A 13,035-nucleotide genomic window follows, 5' to 3' on the forward strand; every position below is an offset into this window, starting at 1 on the left:
CTGGCCCCCTAAAAAAACAACTAAAAGCATGTTCAGTGCGACAGTATGATTGACAATAAAGGTACAAAGCAGTTTCTGATAGTTTAAGGTATAAAACTGCACCAAAGTAGCCAGAATTAAAGCTACAGGACTCTGGTGTCTAAGTTCTGCTCATTGTTTGTCTGTTGACCACTTTCTAGGACTTCATTCCCTAGAAAAAATGTGGGGTGGGGGGGAAGCTGGTGAGGAGCGTAAAAGTACATTTTTGTGATTTGGGGTACAAATAGAAGGTGTAACAAACTTGACGTGCATTAAAGGGACTTTTCTTTTCCTTTTTCTAAGAATATGTCTTAATAATTGCATGTTCATACCTGTGAATCACTGCACCAGGAAACAAACACTTTAATTATGCATTTCCCATGAAATTGTGAGTGATTTTATATGTGACACAAACTGATTCTCACCTGTAGGCGTCCACTCGTACGACGAGGATGTGGGATGTTCTGTGTTGTGTGCCTTATCTCAGCTGCCACTGGCGCACATCAAAAACACAGATGAGAAAGTAGCTCGCGAAATGTTTTAAATTATTGTTATTATTATCTGTCTGTGGCTTCTATCTCTTAACACCTTAACCTAAACGTGGTGCGTCTTGGTCCAATCTCAGAGAAGATGGTTATCGTACTGCGAGGCTATGAGACATCACTTTGTCACTGCGAACTGAGTACAGCTGCCAGTGCCAGCCGTGTTACCTGCATGCCTACGCAGTGATCTTTACTCGATTTTCCACCGCTTAGTCATTTCCACATGACAAACGGGATGAAATGTGAACAAGTCTCGGGATGACGTGATCCCCAATAACGCCCTCCCTTCCATCAGCACTGGCTATCTGACGATGGACAAGACAAAGGAGCTTATCAAACAGGGCTGATAACACGGCAGCCAATTAAGATATGCTCTCTCTATCACACGCAATATGCGTTCACTATCACTATCAAAGGGTCAGGAAAAAGAGAAGGAAATGAATGGGATCGGTAAACGAAGAAGCTCTGTAACCTGAATGGAGAAGAGAGTATTTTGAAATGTGTCACGGGAAGATATCCCTCGAGAGCAAGGAGATGAGAATGTGTACATATGTGAAGGAGGCATGGATGCACTAGTTCAGGAAAATGCCCAATATTGGGGTAGTGGGCACTAGATGGCACTAATGAATGGTAATTACAATGATCTGCTCCTGCAAAAATCATCATTAATTATTTTTCCTTTGCTCAGATACTTTAATGTCTTTTACATTAGTTAAATGGCAGAGCGGTGTAGTGTAGTAAACATGTACACAGTGATATACGTCAAAATTTAGTACATTGAAACTGAAATATTTACAAACTACAGATATTACTACCCATAAAAACACGATTACTGTAGCTTTCATGGAGGTGCTCTAAAGATTCAGATGATTTCTTTAAGGCTTTTAAAAGATTTCTATTCAAAGTGCTTGAAACTACAATATTCTAAATATATTTGTCTTATTTCACTTATTTCACTACAATGACAAGTTTGTTTGGTGCAGCATGTTTATATATCGGCCAATGTAGAGCAGTGTATCTGTTTTACTGAACACATTTGGATTTAATGGCCTTTTTTAACAATTAATTTCATGGTGTCCTTTTTCTTCTGGCGCTCATTTATAGTTTCAGAATGTTAATCAGTCGCTGCATCAGAAATCGGCAGATTTCGCAAGCTTTGAGTCTTTAAATTCAGTTCCAGGTAGCAGAAACCCTTGAACTTTTTAGATACCAAGTTCAAGTTCAAGTGTGTGCATCATGTTTTCTTCAAACAGGGGTTTCAGATGGCTTATTTAGATATTCGGATATCTTATTTTAAAAAACACTGCGTCTTGTTAGATTGATAATTACAACATTTAAAGGTACAAGCGATAAACAATGGCAACACGACTACCAACTTTTAAAAGACAAAGTTGGAATTGGCCGTCACTTCCAAATTGATTTGCCAGTATTTTAAAACAAGGAACAAAAATTAAATAGGAACAAAAGTTATTTACATTTTCTGTAAATAGGCTGAAAACATAGAACCTCTTATGATTTATCGAGAATTTAAACTATATAAATGATATACAACATGTACACCTAAATATAAATAAATACAGATTGTGCCTTTAAGCGTGACTGTAAGTGAGAAAATGAATGAGAGACAACAGGACCAATAACAAAATGATAAACGTGGACTCAGCAGGTGCTGGGAGCTCGGGCGCCGTCTTCATGTAGTACAGTTTGTGATCAGACTTGCTTCAGCAGATACGGCCCGAGACATGTCAACTTAGTGTAGATGTCAAACCTCCGGCACTTATGAGAAGGCCAGGGAGCAGAGCGATAATGGCGGCCTGCGACGGCGGGGTTAGTTATCATACAAACGGGGGTCGTCGCTCTCGACCTCCCTTGTGCCACGGCGGGCCCCTCTAATCGCCTATCTGGGCTCCGTTCGCTGCCGTCCTCCTGTTTGTCGTCGGACCTTATCGTAGGCAGGGGCTTAATCTGCGCTGGTGATAAGATATGTGCCGCTGCATACACACACACACACACACCTTTACGCTCTCCTTACACTCCCGCTCGGCCGGTGATGCTGTGAAATGTGTCCAATTGCGTCACTTACTGTTGCAGATTATTCATTCAGACCTTTTTGTCATATATATGTAGAAATAATGGGAACTCCCTTATTTCATAATCATTAATTTTCTGAACCTGGTTTGGTGACTCACGCACGAAAACGTAAAGCAACTAGCAAGCAAAGCGGCACGTAGCCGAGATTGGCCTGATTGTCGGGGGGGAAGCTAAACGTTGAGTTAACTCCGACTGACCAAAGTAACCGCAGCGAGTGAAGACATTTATCCTGTCAAACAGCTTTCGTACTTGGACTCCTTCTCGTCGGTTGCAACAATAAAATGCCCCACTGATCTGATACTATCTCCCCGTTCTCACACACTTTGTCTCATTAACAGCTGAGGAACAGAACAGAAAATAAAGAGCAAAAACATCTGATTTCAAAGATTAGATAAAGCAAGAGGAAAAAAAAAAAAAAGGAGGTTTATCTCTAAGCGTACACGTCCTTGAGTTTCTCTGAAGGCTGCCATATGAGGTCACCCTCTCTTAGGCTCTTCATGTGGTTTAGGTAAGCTGTGAGAGCTGGCGAGACCAGAAGAGGAGAAGAAACGAACAGAGAGAGAGAGAGAGAGGGAGAGGGAGATCATCTTGGCATGACCCCAGAGTCTCCTCTGCAGCGTCTGAGCCCGTCGTCTCTGCAGATTGCAGCTTTGAGCTCAGGGACAGAAACCGACTGCAGTTTCAGACAGTTTCACTGCAACAGCAGAACCGACCGAACGCCTCAAACAGGTGGAGTAGCCATAACAATTCACAGCTGACGTCTTTTACATGAAATATGGCTTTCATGAACATATTTCAAACAAGGCCTGAAAATAAGCAGAATCAGCATGTGCGATTTGCAGAAAGTGACCAAACACGACGTCATCTTAACTGTCGATATATATATCTGCCTATAAACTTTTATATTTTTCTTTCCCAGTTTAGGATTTGTGCTGCGTACAATGAGCAAATGAAAATCCATTGAATTTAACCACTACTTGCAGTAATGCAGTCTGAAGGTGATAAAACAATGTTAAGTTTGCTTGTGCGAACTGTTACAGAGGAACCCAAACGCAACATTAAGGTTAACATTAATAACAGGAAGTAATAGGGCCTAATATTTCTAATCCGCCCAGGCACACAACTACAGCCGTTGCTCAGCTTTTATTTTGATACCACCATATTTTTTTTTATCTGCAGCCCGTCACGTCAATATCTATTCAACAGCAACATGTTTTCTCCATAAGATACTATTCTATAGGAGGTGCAGGATTGGAGCCCAGTCAGGAAAAATGCACGAAAAATAGAGTATTGTGAGAAACGGTGTTAAGTTTGCAGGAGATTTGGCGGTGACGGCAGTTGAGGGACAGCCCGGTAACCTGAGAGAGCCTCTCTGCCACCGCTGGACCGTCGCCCATCTCTTTATCACCACCGCAGCGGACGAAAAACACACAAAATATGTTTACACCACGCTGATAAGATCCAGCACTCCGCAGCCATGCACGTCTACACTCAATATTAATAGATACCATAAAGCACACACAATAACACACACACTCCTACGCCGTCATATTGCCTCTTCGTGGCATTTAAAATGTTTTTTTTTTTTTTTTGTGGCTCGAGTGTCACAATGATTCAGACAAAGCTTATCTGTCAAAGTGCTGATAAATATAGTTTTAATTCCTTTATCTTATTCTTTATCTTCTGTTTAACTTCTGATGATCGGCTTCTTCGCCTTTTTATTTTGTTTTAAACTCATCATTTTTAATTTTCCAAAGGCCGTGTGCAGCATTTCAAACAGCCAGCCTCTCTGTTCTCATACGTATTTGCTTATCAGATGCAGTGTGAATATCGATTTCCCGGATACGGGGTGATAAGGTCTTTTACGAGGACGGTCCCTCTATGAGCGCTGGTGAATATTTTATCCCCCGTGGATTATAATGAGTGATTAAGCTCAGTCAGAGCCATATCACCAGAGCCATCCTTTTTAATAATTCACTAGCAAAACTGTATCGATAAACACGCTTAATGCGATTTGGTGAAAAGTTATAAGCCGCTCGCTGGACGTTAACACGAGATTCTGATTTAAAGCAACAAAAAAAAAAAGAAAGAAAAGAAAGCGGTAAGCCTCAGACGCAGCCTGGTGCTTTGCCCCTTTCTGAAAGAACAGTAAACAGTCTGAATTGAATACAGTGCTGTGTGTGTGTGTGTGTGTGTGTGTGTGTGTGTGTGTGTGTGTTGAAGGAACAGACTTTAAGGAGCCTGAGAGGGAGCCATATAATGGTGCCTGATGACAAGGCAAGTGATCTGGGCTAGTTGGAGGCAACCTGGAGCAGGCGAGCTGGCTGGCTGTAACCTAAAACACCAGAACCACACACACACACACACACACACACACACACACACACACTGAAAGACAGACACTCATAGAAACACTAGTTGCTTCTCACTTTCTACAGTACCTGACAATATACATGTCTGTCTTCTGTGACTAAGCATAAGAGTGAGGAGGCTTTTTCACAGTTTGCATTAGTTTTCTATGAATTCTCCACTGGTTTAAAAATCACTGGAACTAGTCACATTTTGCATCACAGTTTCATACTTAGAATGTACCCAGTACTGTTTTTGCATCATTTTCCTGTGTAACTAAAGTGCCTGTTGTTTTTTTTTTTGAATGGTTTTTACTCAACCCCGAGTTAAAATGCTGCATTTAAACAGCAGAAACAACCGAAAAACACTTTGAGTGAAGGGAACTTTTTGGTTTAATATTATAGTTCAATTCTACAAACCATGAATTCATTGTTCTTGATAAAACAACATTTTCACGTCTTTAACAGACACAGGCGGATAAATAGGAGATATTGTCCTCCGCATACGGGTTTATAATGCCTTTTAATAACGCGGAGTTGCGGCAAGAATTTCTCAATCAGGGGAACTCGTATAACCCGAGCTTGTCATATTTATAGCTACTGTGAAAAATGGCTGCAGACATACGAAGGAGGGCAGCACAATGCCGCCACAAGGTCTTCTAAGACAAGTATGATTGCTGTTGCTCTTTTGCCCTTTCATGCAGCCTTTTTTTTATGGCGCACTTCCAACAGTTCAGCTCCGGCTGTAAAACTGAGGGCAAAATAATAGAGAGATCAAGACCTTATCACATAAGTTTGGATGGGAAATTTCCCCTTATATAGATATATATATATATTTTTTTTTTTTTCCTGGACCTCTTATTATTCAGGACAGGCAGTGTACAGTGCATGGTTGTGAAAACGGGAATAATCTCATGCAGCAGATTAAGTGGATTAATTAGGGTTTTATTCATCAGGGTGAATTGGTACCTAAAGAGCTTCCCCCTGCAATGACAAGGATTTTTCACCCTTAATTATCTTGGGCTGTGGAATGCAGTCCTGCATGTGCGGCGCATCGAGAAAAGAGGAGGCATATCGCCCTGCAGTCGCACTGTGGAAATGTGAGCCTTTACGCCCTCGTAGAGTGACTTAACTCTCATTTATTTATTTCAACTGCAACACTTTAAAAATATTCTTTTTCCTGTTGTGTTGTGCAAAGTTCAGGCTCCCCCCGTGTGAAGTCATGTCAGACCGCAACCTGTTATCTCGCCATCGAGCCCTTCATCAGGCCCATCTCTTATCTCCTCATCATTTTCCACTTACTGAGCCTTCTCACACACTCTCACTCTCTCACTTTTTCTGTCAATAACCAATAGTTGTCAGAAAACCACCTGCCATACTGTATTCACAACCACATGTGCAAGCACAAACGCTAACAGAGTAGTATTAAAGCGATACTATGAGGTGTGGGGTTTTGCATACCTCCGATTTGAGCAAAAATTTAAATTAATGAGAATTGACATCAATTTACTTGTTTAGTTGCTTTCTCACAATTTCACAATGATAAAAACTAAGTAGTATAAACTATTAGGAAGATTTTATGTATTTTAAGAAATGTAAGAAGCAAATGTGCAAAACGATTTCCACTGTGTTTAAATTTGCTGAGTAAACCCAGGATTAAAGTACATCTACCTTCATGACGTTAACATTTCTGAACATTATATGGAACCAAGAGAACACATTTTCATAATCTTAATAGATGTACGCGCATTAAAAGCTCGGCCCTCCAAACGGAACGAGTACACGACACCAGATGCACCGATTGCGTAAGCTGTAGCACACAATGTGAGAAGAAAAAAGTTTGCTCCTGAGTAATTTCTAAAAGCACAGACGAAGCAGATAAAGCTGGTCTGCCGCCGATGCCCCCACAGGAAGATAATATGGTATTTAAATGCAACATTTCCGTACCACAAATGTAAAACTATCTACGCACGCAGCCACTGGTGTTGTACACTCACATGCGAGCGGGAGAAACTGTTTTTCATCCTTGTTTTTCAAAAAAAAAAAAAGTGGTGAAAGTGGGTTTTAAGGCCCATTCAGGGCGAGACAAGAGCGTCTCTGACACACAAACGTGGACTTTCTCAAGTTCCAGCCTTTCGCCGTCTAGCACAAAGAGGCCGGGGAGGAGCCGAGCATCCCCAAACAGGCAGATAACGAAGTTGGGGTAAGGATGGGGAGGGAGGTGTGTGTGTGTGTGGGGGGGGGGTATAAAGAGGGGATAGATGGGTACTGGGGTGGTGGTGGGGTGGAGGGATAAAAGAGGGTGGGTATTCACCGACCAGGTCAGACGCAATGCTTGACTGGCGAAATGTCTGATACACATCTACGGTCTTTAGTCTCCCCTCAGCTGACTGACAGGCCGCTCTGTGTGTGTGTGTGTGTGTGTGTGTGTGTGTGTGTGTGTGTGTGTGTGTGTGTGTGTGGTAGGCCTTTACTTTCATTTGTGTAACAGCGAGAACAGTACGGTATATATTTCCCCAAAATATCACATTTTATGAAACGAAACAAACCAAACGTTTTAACGTCGCCTTTCAACTTATTTGCATGAAATCGTGATCGTAAGATTGACGACCGACCGCAAGGATGTGAAACTTTAATCATCCCCACGAGGAGATATTAGTATTTTACCGTGAAGGCTGAAACTAGGTTATTAGGTTCTATAGAAAAATACATTTGAATAAACACATTTTAGACGTTGCTGAGTAGTAGCCACAGAAGTCGGCCATACTTGCTGAAAAAGGAACGTAAAACTACAAAATGTGACATTATGGAAGAAGAGAAGTGTACAACAACAGCAACATGTGAAATATGCTGTACGCGGTTTGTTTTGTCTGTCTAAAGAGCTGCTAACCTGCTAAAGTCAGCGGTTAGTTTCCAGTGGAGACGTTTCGTGTCCCGCAGTGATCTGAATGTAGTTTCAGTGGCTTGAGAAAAAGAGCAGACAACACAGACCCTTAACCCTTTCACGTCGCTGCATGAACAGTAAACAAAGTGCAGATTTGAGGGTGCTGCTCTGTTGTCCTGACCTAGAACGACAACACGGAGGCTGATTTTAAAGTGAGAAGTTCGAAGGCCTCTGTCGACGGGTGACATTTTAATCTCCCATATCGAATGTGCAGCGAACGCCTCTCTCTCTGCTTCATCAGCGCTGTTTGTTTTGTTTGTATTCCTCCGGGGTCACGCAAATATACTTTAACCTTGGAATGGCCGAAAATGTAGGACTCTCAGACTACGTGTTTAATATCATATATACAGGTGTATAAGTACGCATTTTAAAAAGGTGGAGAACCGAGATGTGGATAGTGATAACATCGATATGTAATTTAACCACTGAACCTTAATAATATTTACAATTTTACTTTCGCAGCTCGAAGTCAAACACAAATTAGGTGATTAAATAATGATCCCATGTCAATAATAATAAAATACATTTTGTGGTATTTTCCCATAGTGAGTCTATATTATTTTGGTCGTCTGCATCACTAAAGACACTTTCTAAAATACGGAAATGCTGGATAATAAAACACATACAATATATACTGTGAAGTCACTTAAAATAATGTACGTAAACAAGTCACAGTATTCAGTAAATGTCCATATTTGTTCCAAATCTGTATATATACTTTTTTAGGGGAAAAAATATAATTCGTCATTAATTATCACAAACACAACGATTCCTCCCTTTCGGAGCGTCTCTTTATGTAGTTCAACGTTTCGAAGATTTATAGTAGCAATTAATGTGATAGTTAAATTATAGTAAAAGTTGCATTTTAAAATAGTACTATTTCTTAATGCTCCATTGTGTCCAGCATGCGAGACATTTCTATGTCCTGACAATTTGTACTGGAGAAATATAACATGGTGATTTGAAGGCTAATGCTATTAAATGTGGCCTCCTTTGTGCTGCCTTCAATACAAGCCCTTTAAACCTATAAAGGATACTTTCCTTCAATAATTAAGCCTAACATGAATGACAGTGACTTCCTCTTCCCCGCTATGTTCTTCATCACTTTCTCTCTCTCTGCTAAAAGTAGGTCAACAGGGATTTCCTGCCCTCAGACGTTTCCTCTCCAGCCAACACCTGGCCTTTTGTAATGCCACTTCAGCGAGAGGAAAGAGTGTGTACTTCATATATATATATATATATATATATATAAAACATATGGGATCAGAAGTCACAACAGCCTGTAAGTTTTTACCGCTGCGCAGGGAAACTTAGACCACTATCGACCTTTTTGTAGAGCAACCAGGACTTCAAGTCTCACAGAAACCGAGAAAGAGACACTCCTGAAGACGAAGCTGCAGCTGCAGGCTGGGATTTTAAAATGCACAAAAACAACAGACGCATATTTATTCCTCTAATTTTCCCAATTTAAAGTTCGCTGGAGAGATGCATTATGAAACAAAAGCCTGCCGTTACTTTTTTTTTTTTCTTTTTTTTTCAGACTGAATTATTAACAACCCGAGGCTTACCTTTGCATTTCTAATTACGTGACACAGAGAGAGAGATGGCTCTCCAACTCTGCAGGCATCCAGTTAAGAGTGTCATTCTGAAGGAGAAATCCAATGCAGAAAGACTTGGAGGGGGGCTGATTACCAAAGTAGGTTACAGAATAGTGTTCAACTGTGAACAAGACCAACTGTTCTCAAAATCTGATTCCGTAGACTCATTTTGCAAGTGGGGGAGCCAAAACAAAGTACCCAGGAAATGTTCTCGAGAACAATTCTGTAGTTCTTTTTAAAGGGCAAAAGAAAACGTGGCCTGATTCAACTCGATGGGCTTTTGATTAGCTGTCGCAAGTGACAAAGCACGATAGTTTGACGGGTGACTTTCACGCTAGTTTTCTTTCTTGTTTCTCCCCCAAGACTTGTTGCAAAGGTGTCGGATCACCCACAGTGGGTGCGCGATCAAAGGGACACGGAGTGTGGTTGAGGGGGAGGGGACTAGGTTTTGCGGCGAGCTAAACAAAACAATTCATCAAACGCAGCCGATGTGGGATCACAGCAAGCTTCTTAGAACAAAAAAGCTCAAGAACACAAGAGGGGGAATACTCACCTTTGCCTCAGCGCTTTCCTCTTCCTGTGGTGCTTTCTCTCTGACAAACTCCCTCCTCCACACACACACCTGCGCAGCGTTCGGCCCGACGCCACGCATTCAAGCTGGTAGTCATACTGAGAGGACAATGCTGTGAGATTCGGAGAATGTGATTTCTCATTCTGATCTTTCTGAATGAATAATGTTCCGTTTCGGGGGCACCAGTCTCGAATATATGTGAGGGTTCAAAAGCCTCTCTAAGAATTAAGAAGTCACTGATACAAAGAAAAATTCAAAAGGGGCAGCTCCATTAACAGCAAGTTTCTTTGAGACTCATGATAAAAAAAATTTAAAAAAACATGCTGCCTGCAGGAAAATCACACACATGAACCCACACACACACTCTTGAGAGTCAGTTGCACCACTTTTCCGACCTCTCTGGATGGAGTAGATGAGGTCGCACTCCCCTGCAGAGAGTGTGCGCTGCTGGGTGTGGTTTTACCCCACATCTCTTTTGCACCTTTGGGTTCTGGCTCCGTGGTCATCCCTTCCCCCCCCCCCCCCCCCCCCCCGCCGCCACCACCACCACCACCCCCCCCCCCCTCCGCGCTCCACGTGAATAACACCTGGCCACCATGACAATAACGTGCTGTATAACTGCTGCCTCTCTCACACACACACACGTGCAACCGAAGCAACAACCACATGTTTATGCAAGTGTCTCTGAACCGTGCAGTCGCCTCAGGCGGAGGTGCTGTGGGTGTCCTCATCAAAATAAGAAATGGTTTAATTTCACCAGACTCACAAAGACTTATCCAATGTGATTGACTCTTCTTGTCATCTCCTCATGTAGTAAAGACATTCACACAAAGTGGATTTACACTATTTAAGAACTGCTGCAATACAACAGATCATTTATTTAAACCTCACTTATTAAACAACTGAAAACAACACAGGCTTCTGTACTTTAGTCAAGTGGCTGTCAACCTTTTTTTTTTTTTTTTGTCTGACGTACCCCCACGGACCAATCGGATGAGCTCAAACACCCTGTCGTCGACTCAACGCGTTCATTTGAGCTGATATGAAACCGGATGTTATTTAACACTAGTGGATATTATTAGTCATTTTGTTTTCATGCAGACACAGTGATCCTTCTCTTGTTGATGTTAAGGTTCTTCTGGTACCACATGGAGCGGACTTTTCTGCTAGCATCAGAACATCATACATGGTGTTAAACTGACTCAGCCTGGTGGGACGCGTTTCCTGTCACAGCTGGTACTTTAACAGTTGCATGCTGAAGATCAGCCTCACACCAATTTGCAGTGTTATATCTGAAATATCTCAACAGCTATTGGATGAACTCGGTTGCTCACAGAAAAAGGCCTGACTTCTTTATTAAAACGACAATAGTGTGTACCTGTAGTGTTAATCCTCACTTTGCTGCTCGGCTCACCACCAGTCACCACAGGTGTCGCCAAATCACCCCGGACTCACATCCTGAACTTTAAACCGAGATGATGGCAAACATTGTGTTTGTGAGTACGTTAGCATGCCGACGTTAGCATTTAGCTCAAAGCACAGCCTCAGAGTCCCGTGTCTCGTGTTTCCTTAGTGTTTTTTGTTTTTTAAATCTGCTGCGCTCGACAGTCGTTCCATCTTAGTCTTGCTTTTGTCTTTTCTTGTGAAGCAAGTTTTTACAAAACAATACAAATGAAGTCATTTTTGTGTTAATTTTGTTGCCGTAATTCAAGTATGAAAGTATAATTCTTGAGAGAAGGGCATTTTGGATGCTTTTGAGGTCGGGACATTACCAAATTTTAGGATTATTGGGCACTAAATCCTTTTTTGGGGGGATTTTCACAAATAGCAAATTTTGGTGGCAGTATGCGAAATATGTTTGGGGGCACCCTAACATCATCAATTGAAAATATAAATTAAATATCACCTTTTGGGGGAGGTGGTGTCGAGTCCTGCTCAGGGCCCTAAAAATGCGAGGGCCGGCCCTGATTTAAGGATTATTGATGATGCAAACAATGTCTGTTTTTTTGTGGAAACTTGTTTTTACACACAGAAATGAAGGACTTTGTCAGAAACATTCAAGGTCAGACACACTTGTGCACCCCATTAACTAACTGTTCATACGGTGGTGTTCCTCCTATCCTCCCCATCGTTCTGCCTCTCAATTTCAAATCAGGAGTTTAACCTCCAAGCAGATTCTGCTCACGCTATGGCAACGGACCTGGCCAAGCACCATGGGAGAATTACCTCCCATAATTATACTGCAATTATGAGTGAGATAAAATCAGCATTATTCTAAAAAAAAAAAAAAAAAAAAAAGTTTAAATGAGTAGCGGGAGGGAGGGAGGGATGGCGGGATTGAAGGAGTTGGAGCTTTAGTGTCTCTGAGGGGATTGGTGACAGTCCTGTGAAACAAAGGGAAACGAATGGACAGAAAACCTTTCTAATTAAGCACAGAGAAAAGATGGTGTCTGTGGTAATTATAAAAGTGTAAGAGATTCTTAACTGGGTTGAGGGTAATTTTGTTTCAATTCTGTAAATTTTAAAAGTTGAGTCCAAACGGTGAAACTAAAGCACAAACTTTCACAGTGGGGGGAAAAAGACAGTGGTGATATTTCTCAGAAAATGTCACCGCTGTAATCCAAGCCGATCTTCAGCAAACTTATCAGAACGTCTTGACACTGAAAAACCCACAAACTATGCTGTCCTAACTCACCACCAGGGGCATTATGAGCACTCCCAAGACTGTGAATCACTCCTGGCTGCAGCAAACGGGGCCTGCAACAAATAAGCTCTCCCTTCAAACCTCTTCAAACCGCCAACCACCTCCCAAAAATAGACATGTAAAACAACTCTAGGAGCTTTTGGGGCTCCACTTTCCAGCTAGTCATCTTCAGTGACGTGTGTGCAGCTTTAAGTCTGGAGCTGGATGGCAGCAGACAGG

This window comes from Enoplosus armatus, chromosome 22 (assembly GCF_043641665.1).
Source record: "Enoplosus armatus isolate fEnoArm2 chromosome 22, fEnoArm2.hap1, whole genome shotgun sequence".
Classification (NCBI taxonomy): Eukaryota; Metazoa; Chordata; class Actinopteri; order Centrarchiformes; family Enoplosidae; genus Enoplosus; species Enoplosus armatus.